General features: G+C 50.7%; 1 protein-coding gene across 1 annotated transcript in view; it reads left to right on the top strand.

Moving 5' to 3' along the window:
• The window catches only part of LOC140397269 (bcl-2-modifying factor-like), a 162,564-nt gene that overhangs the window by 96,568 nt on the left and 56,569 nt on the right, over nt 1-9,427 (top strand). The window lies entirely within an intron of this gene.

Raw genomic sequence — 9,427 nt, 5'->3', positions numbered from 1 at the left:
ATCCCTGTGACCACCACGATGTATGAACTCAGGGTAAAACTGGGCGGTGTTTCCCTTTAACAAGGGGGAACCTCATTGTGTTTAAACCCCAACCTGCACCCAGGCCGGGAAGGGTTACCCTTCAGGGTGAGGAGAGTTAGCTGTGTATATCGAATAAACCTGTGTTCATCACAGCCTACCATGCGTTCTTGTATATCTCTTCGTTGGATTCTACAGTGGTGACCTGCCACTTTCCATTTTTGCCCTGATTAAGTCCAGGACATGAAGGCTCGTGATCGGCCTTCCTGCCCCATCGCCAATTTATGCCCTCAATTAATGCAGACTTAAGGGCCTCACCCTGCCACTGCTGGTATTGACCTCGAGGCAGCATTGGGACTTGTCATGTGGGAAACCCACAAAGCAACCTTGTTGGGGTTGTTTGTGGGATTCTGGGAGTGAGCCGGAGTTTGCGTAGGGTTGGGGAAGGGTGGCCCTCCTTCACAGGCACTCAGTGTCTGATCAGGGGACCTAGGTTCGGGGAAGTGGGGGACCACTGAGTGCCACTCTCCACCCCCCCCCCCCCCCCTCCCCACCTCCACTTTTGCTGCTGGACCTCACACCACCGTCCCACTCCAGAACCTCTATCCCGCCATCACCTGGGATCCCTCGATGATTCTGGCCCTCCGGTGGCTGCATTGCTTGCAGCTGCCACCACTTCCATTGGCGCTGACAGGCAAAGCAGAGCTGTTGCCAGTTCTTGGTATGAGCACGAAGGGGGATGGATTTCTTCACCTGGGGCCCTTTATCCTGGGAAAGAACCACCGCTGTTCGGTCAAGGGAATGATTAGAATATCATTTTCTGGCCTTCCCGAAAGGAGGTGACGCGGGGCTCCCTCCGGCTCTCCAGCCAGCGGGAAAGATGCCCATTCCAATCCTACATCTAGTGGTGCATTAGGGTAGACTTGTCTGTCTCCATAGCTAGTAATTCCTGGAACAGGACACTAGTTTGTCACCAGAAGTTTATAGCTTGAGGGGCGCCACTCCACATCAAGCGTGGCTGACCAGGAGTCTCACCTGCTCTTACCCCCAGCCATTGTCATGTTTGCAAGGATTTGCATGTTGGCACTCAACCTGTTTGAAGACACCCACTGTCTCCTTTCAATACTACCTGATGCTTAAGATTTTTTTAAATATTTAAGTTCCTGGGGATTCAAAATTCCATGTCCTCAACCCTCCCTATCCCTGGAACTGCTTCAAACCCTACAAGGTTAAGAGGTTCTGCATTCCTTCAGTTCTGGCCTCTTACACATCCTCAGTTTCCTTTACTCCAGTATTGTTGACCATGCTTTCAGCTACCGAGGTTCTAAACCCTGGAATTCCACCCTTTTTCAACAAAGTCTTGCTTTCTCTCTGTCGTGTTGGGTGTTCCGATACACAAACGAACCAACACGGTTGTAGATGGTACAATTCTGTTTTATTATTCTGTACAATAACTACTGTTAACTTCTGGCTGTGGTTCGTACTTCACCAGTTTACCTGTGGACCCAGCCCTGGCACTATCTTAGAGAGGCACTCAGCACATGGTGTATGTCTGAGTGGCACGCTGTGAGCTCTGTGCTCTGAGCTATCTCCTGGTGGAATGAGCGGGAATTGTGGTGTTCCTTGTTTTATAGTGCGTGTGCTCTCACTGGTGATTGGCTGTGATGTTGTGTGTGTGTTGATTGGTCCGTCTACCTGTCCATCATTGTGTGTGTGTGATTGCACCATGATATGTTAATATGGATATCTTGACATCCCCCTTTTCACAAGAATATGTGCCTACATGGTAATAAATATTGGTGTGTACTGAGTGTGGCTGAGTATGTGTGTGCAATATTTACAACATGTACATGAGGCTAAACTATATACATAGGAAGGTGTCAGGTGCAACATCGCAACGAGGTTGTACTACAAACAAAACAAGTGCAATCATCAAATATCGAAAGAGAACTCCTGGAACAACAAAAAAAAAGAAACACATTACCATTGTTGCACAACAATTCAGTGAGTCCAATGTGCAAACAGGCTCATAAGTCCAGTCTAATAGGTGGGCGACGAAGTCGGGTTGACCGCCTCAAGGGTGGGTCAGGATCTACCGACTGAGGAATGGGCCTGGTCATGGGTGATAGAGGAATAGGCAGAGTGGCAGGAAGCTCCACAAAGTCGACATCAGGGACAACAGGAGGGCGTGGCACCGGTGCATGATCACGTAGCTAGCGCGGAGGGAGCCGAAGGGCCCGCCGATTACGCCGGCGAATGGAGCCATCAGGCATGCGAACCAGGAATGAGCGGGGAGCCACGCGGCGGAGAACCTTGGCAGTTGCCGACCAGCCACCCTCTGGTAGGTGTATGCGGACGTTCTCTCCGGGCGCCAGGGCAGGAAGATCAGTTGCCCGAGTGTCATGTGCCACCTTCTGCTGAGCACGCTGCTGTCGCATCCTTTGCAGTACTGGAGCATGGTCGTGGTTAGGAACATGAATGGACGGCACAGTGGTCCTGAGGGTGCAACCCATCAACAGCTGGGCTGGTGAGAGGCCTGTGGACAGTGGGGCCGAGCGATAGGCCAGCAGGGCTAAACAGAAGTCAGATCCGGAATCAGCAGCCTTGCAGAGGAGCTGCTTCACGATATGGACGCCCTTTTCCGCCTTGTCATTCAACTGGGGATGCAAAGGGCTGGACGTCATGTGTGTGAAGCCATATGAAGCGGCAAAAGAAGACCATTCTTGGCTCGCAAAACAGGGCCCATTTTCCGACATGACGGTAAGTGGAATGCCATGGCGAGCGAAGGTTTCTTTACATGCTCTGATTACAGCTGATGATGTCAAGTCGTGCAGGCGTATGACCTCCGGATAATTGGAAAAATAGTCAATTATGATAACGTAGTCCCTGCCGAGCGCATGAAAAAGGTCCACACCCACCTTTGCCCAGGGGGACGTTACCAACTCATGGGGCTGAAGTGTCTCAGGGGGTTGCGCCGGCTGAAACCTTTGGCAGGTGGGGCAGTTGAGCACCATGTTGGCGATGTCGTCGCTGATGCCTGGCCAGTACACAGCTTCTCGGGCCCTCCGCCTGCACTTTTCAACCCCGAGATGGTCTTCGTGCAATTGTTCGAGGACAAGCCGGTGCATGCTGTGTGGGATCACAATCCGGTTCAACTTCAGGAGGACACCATCAATGACGGCCAAGTCGTCCCGGACATTGTAGAATTGTGGGCACTGCCCCTTGAGCCACCCTTCCGTCATGTGGCGCATCACACATTGTAGAAGGGGGTCAGCCGCAGTCTCACGGCGAATGTGTGCCAGACTTGCATCAGTAGCCGGCAGATTGGCCGATGTGAAGGCTACATGTGTGTCGACCTGACAGACGAACCCCCCCGATTCGGGCGGTGAGATCACTGCTCTGGACAGAGCATCCGTGATGATGAGGTCCTTTCCCGGGGTGTAGACAAGTTGGAAGTCGTACCTCCGGAGCTTGAGCAGAATGCGCTGGAGGCGAGGGGTCATCTCATTGAGGTCCTTTTATATGATGCCGACCAGGGGGCGATGGTCGGTCTCCACGGTGAACTGTGGAATACCATACACATAGTCGTGGAATTTATCTATGCCGGTTAACAAACCCAGGCACTCCTTCTGAATCTGCGCATAGCGCTGTTCTGTGGGGGCATGGCCCGCGAGGCATAGGCGACCGTGGCCCTTGATGCAGTGTCGTCCCGTTGCAGGAGTACCGCCCCAATGCCGGACTGGCTGGCATCAGTCGAGATCTTTGTCTCTCGAGTAGTGTCGAAGAACGCCAATACCGGGGCGGTGGTGAGCTTGATCTTGAGCTCCTCCCATTCCTTCTGGTGTGCGGGCAGCCACTGGAACTCCGTATCCTTCTTCACCAGGTGGCGAAGAGCCGTTGTGTGTGAGGCAAGGTTGGGAATAAACTTCCCCAGGAAGTTGACCATCCCGAGAAAGCGTAGCACTGCCTTCTTGTCTGCCGGCTGCGGCATGGCTGCAATAGCTGCCACTTTGTCGGCATCCGGGCACACCCCTGACCGGGATATGTGGTCCCCCAGAAACTTTAGCTCAGTTTGGCCAAAAGAACATTTTGCTCGGTTGAGGCGTAGGCCGTGCTCTTGTATCCGAGCAAAGACGCGCTGGAGACGACTGATGTGCTCCTGTGGTGTGGTGGACCAGATGATGACGTCGTAAACATAGACGCGCACCCCTTCAATGCCCTCCATCATCTGTTCCATGATTCGATGAAACATCTCAGATGCCGAGATGATGCCAAACGGCATCCTATTGTAGCAGTATCTGCCAAAGGGAGTGTTGAAGGTACACAGCTTCCTGCTGGACTGATCCAGCTGAATCTGCCAAAAACCCTTTGAGGCATCAAGCTTGGTAAAAATTTTGGCCTGGGCCATTTCACTCGTGATTTCTTCCCGTTTGGGTATGGGGTAGTGTTCCCTCATGATGTTATTGTTCAGGTCTTTCGGGTCGATGCAGATCCGGAGCTCGCCAGAGGGCTTTTTTATGCACACCATGGAGCTGACCCATGGCGTAGGCTCCGTGACCTGGGAAAGCACTCCTTGGTCCTGCAGATCCTGCAGCTGCTGCTTGAGGCGGTCCTTGAGTGGTGCTGGGACTCTACGAGGTGCGTGAATGACTGGGGTGGCGTCCGGTTTGAGCCGTATTCTGTAAGTGTAGGGCAGTGTGCCCATGCCCTCGAAAACCTCCAGGTTGTGGGCGAGGAGCGAGTGGAGCTGTGTCCTAAAGTCTGCATCCGGGAAATCGGAAGTGCCTTCTGGAGACAGAGTGTGTACCCGCTGAATGAGGTGGAGAACCTTGCACGCCTGTGCGCCTAGCAGAGAGTCCTTCGAGGATCCAACTATCTCAAAAGACAGTGTGGCTGTGTATGAATTGTGTGCAACCTCGAGCTGGCAAGACCCCATGGCCAGGATAACATTACCGTTGTAATCAACCAACTGACAGCGGGATGGCCGAATCGGCGGTTTGACCTTCAAGGTGTAGAAGGCTGACCATGCAATGAGATTGGCGGAGGCACCAGTGTCTAAGCAGAATGTGATTGGTGATCGGTTGACCATTAGGGTGGCACACCATTCATCGCCTGGATTAACGCTGTGCACTGGCATCGGCTGGTGGGTCCTACTTGGGGACATCCGATTTCTGTCTATTACTGCAACGCGGAATGGTTCCCGGTTGTCGGTATCACCGGTCTGTACGTCGTCAGGGTATGACTCGGTGTATGGAGGCTGAATGGCCCGCACGTCCCTGCGAGGCTAGTGGAATTGGGGAGCATTGGCAGGTTGAGCTGCTCAACAGCAGGCAGCGTAGTGGCCCATCTTGCCACAGTGGAGGCATTGTCGAGTTTTGGCTGGACATTGCCGCTTGAAGTGTGCGGATCCACAGTTGACGCACGTCGTGACGTCATGGCGTTCGTTGCGCCACCGCGCATGTGTGGTTCGGTCCTGTGTAGAGCGCGCCTGCACGTCACGTCCCTCTGCGTCGACGTCCCCTCTTTTGGCACGTACAAGCGCAGGAGGCCTCGGAAAGCGCGCAAAATGGCCGCCCTCATCCGGGCCGCGGGCCGGGAGGAACTCGATCAACTGGACCCGCTCGGCCTCGTAGGACCCCTGCCGTGCCGATTCGGCTGCCTGGAATTGGGAGTACCGGCTGGTCGCGTTTTCGTGGAGGACGAAGGTTTCGATGGCGGTGGCTAGGGTGAGGCTCTTTATTTTGAGGAGCTGCTGGCGTAGGGTGTCCGAGGTGACCCCAAAAGCTATCTGGTCACGAATCATGGAATCGGAGGTGGCCTCATAGCCGCAGGACTGCGCGAGGTACAGCGGTGTGTCAAAAAAGATTTAAAAGGCTCATCCTTACCCTGCAGGCGCTGCTGGAAGAGGTGCCTCTCGAAGCTCTCATTCACTTTGACGCTGAAGTGTTGCTCAAGTTTAAGAAGGATCGTCTTGTACTTCGTCTTGTCCTCGCCTTCCGCGAATGCCAGGGAGTTATAGATGTGGATGGCGTGTTGCCCCGTCGTGGAGAGGAGGAGGGCGATCTTCCTGGTGTCCGATGCATTCTCCCTGTCTGTAGCTTCTAGGAAGAGCTGGAAGCGCTGTTTAAACAGCTTCCAGTTGACGCCGAGATTTCCAGCGATTTGGATCGCCTGCGGCGGGCTGATGGTGTCCATGGCGGAGGATGGCGGATCTCTGAAGAGGTGCAGGTTGGTCTCACAGTTGCTGGGGAGTTTCCAAACCTGGTATCATGTCATGTTGGGTGTTCCGATATACAAACGAACCAACACGGTTGTAGATGGTACAATTCTGTTTTATTATTCTGTACTATAACTACTGTTAACTTCTGGCTGTGGTTCGTACTTCACCAGTTTACCTGTGGACCCAGCCCTGGCACTATCTTAGAGAGGCACTCAGCACATGGTGTATGTCTGAGTGGCGCGCTGTGAGCTCTGTGCTCTGAGCTATCTCCTGGTGGAATGAGTGGGAACTGTGGTGTTCCCTGTTTTATAGTGCGTGTGCTCTCACTGGTGATTGGCTGTGATGTTGCGTGTGTGTTGATTGGTCCGTCTACCTGTCCATCAGTGTGTGTGTGTGATTGCACCATGATATGTTAATATGGATATCATGACACTCCACCTCTCTCTTCTCCCCGTAAAGACTCTAAGTTCTTGGACCACACTTCTGATCATGTGACCCAATTTTGTTTGATGTGGCTCAACATTTGTTTGAAAATGTTTGTCTGAAGTGTTTTGGAACATTTCCCTCTGCTAAAGGCACAATGTATATGTATGATGTTGTTCCCTCATTTGTTTGCTGGTCTAGTTGGTTCAATGTTTCAGAACCAATGGTTCAAGGCCCACTCCAGAGTCTTCAACACATTATCGAGGCTACCACTGAGGGAATGCCGTATTGCCAATGGAAGAGACATTAAACCCAGGGCCTACCTGCCCCCTCAGGTGGGCGTTAAAGATTTTAAAAGCATTATTGAAAGAAGAGGGGAGAGTTCCCTCAGGTACCGGCCAATATTTATCCCTCAATCCATCAACACTAAAAAGGGGTATCTGGTTACCTTTTGCATTGCTGTATTTGAGATCTCGCAGTGTGAAAATTAGCAGTGTCTGTATTGTTATGGGCCAGGGTTTAGAGAACCCCAAAGTGTATCATGGAATTCACCTGACCCACAACTTTTAATAGATTGTGGTATGGGGGGCCCACAGCTCACTCTACAGGTGTGGTACAGCAGAAATAGAAAAGTATTTTTTAAAGCAAAACAATGTTTATTCTATGAACTCAAGTTAACCTTTTTAAAACATACAGTGAACATCTTAACAACCATCAATTCAAGTACAACCCCAAAGAATACATCACTAAGTAATCCTTGAGCTTTCCTTTTAACATCCATAAGACCTAAAACAAAACCTTTTAACAGAAGCACCTCAGGTTTAAATTCACTACTGAGAACAGTTACCACGTTGAAATCAGCAAATGGACATTCATAATCTTGCAGATATTCACACACGTCCTGCTGTGATTGCAGCTTCTCCAAAACTAAAATGAAACCAAACCCACCCTGCAGCAAACAGCCTAAAACGAAAGTAAAAAGCTCACAGACAGCCCAGCTCCACCCACTCTCTGACATCACTGCAGTAATAAACACCCATTTCTTTTTTAAAAATAACTTTAGAGTACCCAATTTATTTTTTCCAATTAAGGGGCAATGTAGCGTGGCCAATCCACCTAACCTGCACATCTTTGGGTTGTGGGGGCGAAACCCACGCAAACACGGGGAGAAAGTGTAAACTCCACACCGACAGTGACCCAGAGCCGGGATCGAACCTGGGACCTCGGCACCGTGAGGCCGCAGTGCTAACCCACTGCGCCAACGTGCTGCCCTACACACCCATTTCTTAAAGGTACTCTCACTACAGATATTTATATACACACCCATTTATAAACACCCATTTCTTAAAGGTACTCTCACATGATAGTATTTCAGAAAGTGTTCATTGGTTGCAAAGCACTTTAGAATGTCCTGTATTGGTTGAGATATAACTATTACAATGGCCAGGACATCAGGGAGAACCCACTTCTCTCTTCCCTAATGTGGCTGCCCATCTGTGCACTTGCAAGTATGGCTCAACCAGTCATACTCCCGTGATGGTTTTCCTTTATTTTTAGCCAATTCCCACTCCTTGCCTATCCCTTCTTGTTTACATCAATTGTGCTGGTTTCAGTCACCCTCCTGTACTGAGCGCAAGTTCCCATTTCTTACGTGACAGCAGGCAGATTATTCCACTGCAGGGGCATCGCATATTTGTTTCCGCTGTAGAAAATGTGAAATATAATGAGAAATATACAAAGCAATCTTCTTTCTTCACAGTGTGCTGCAGAAAAACACTAAATAAACCACTGTAACCTCATTATGAACCCACTAACCTCATTATTGCTGTATTTCCTATTGAAATAATACTGTCAGTGGGTTAACTTTCGTCTTCCCCTGAATACGCTATCTCGAGATTCAACAGGTATAGCGCAGTCTTCCAAAAATTTTCTTCATGAGTGGGCCTAGATATTGAGCCCCGATGATGTTTTGTTTTTTAAAAATAAATTTAGAATAAATTAAAATAAATTATTTTTTTCCAATTAAGGGGCAATTTAGTGTGGCCAATCCACCTACCCTGCACATTTTTTTGTGTTGTGGGAGTGAGACACACGCAGAGATGGAGAGAATGTGCAAACTCCACATGGACAGTGATCCGGTGCCAAGATCGAACCCGGGTCCTCGGCGGCGTGAGGCAGCAGTGCTAACCACTGCGCCACCGTGCCGCCCGATGATGTTTTGATTCACTCGGAGCAAGAACCCCAGTTCCTTTTGCTCCTTCCCCCAAACAGGGAATACTCAGGCTAATTCTAGCACCCTACTCAGTTAATTAAGCCCAGCCTGCCTGAAACCTGAGGGCTTCCAGCCCTCTTGGGCTTTATTGTTTGAAACCTCATCGTGCCTTTCCCAATAAACAGGTACATAGTCACTGAGAATTCAACTGCTGGGAATAAAGAACATGACTTGGCTTTTCCAAAATGTTTTTTCAACAGGCACAGAATCTAAATCTAACCTGGGAGCTAAGTGTTTGTTATTAGTCTTGGCCTAGATCCTCAGCCATTGATCTGGACAACTATTCACTCGAGCAGCATTCTTTTCTGTGGAAGCAGAAGAGAGCCCATTGCTAAGGCGCAAACTGGGATGGATCCTGATTCAGGATTCCATGCTGGGTGCCAGGCCCAGCAGCTGAGTGGAGGCAACTCCCCAGCTGTAGGCTGGGTGGCCACAAGAGCTGAGGGCTCCATATGCCAGTGAGGCGGGGGGGTGGCTACGGGTTAGAACCACGC

This window comes from Scyliorhinus torazame, chromosome 2 (genome assembly GCF_047496885.1).
Source record: "Scyliorhinus torazame isolate Kashiwa2021f chromosome 2, sScyTor2.1, whole genome shotgun sequence".
NCBI classification, from domain to species: Eukaryota; Metazoa; Chordata; class Chondrichthyes; order Carcharhiniformes; family Scyliorhinidae; genus Scyliorhinus; species Scyliorhinus torazame.
The sequence above is the reverse complement of the archived record's forward strand: the minus strand, read 5'-3'. Positions and strand labels throughout refer to the sequence as shown.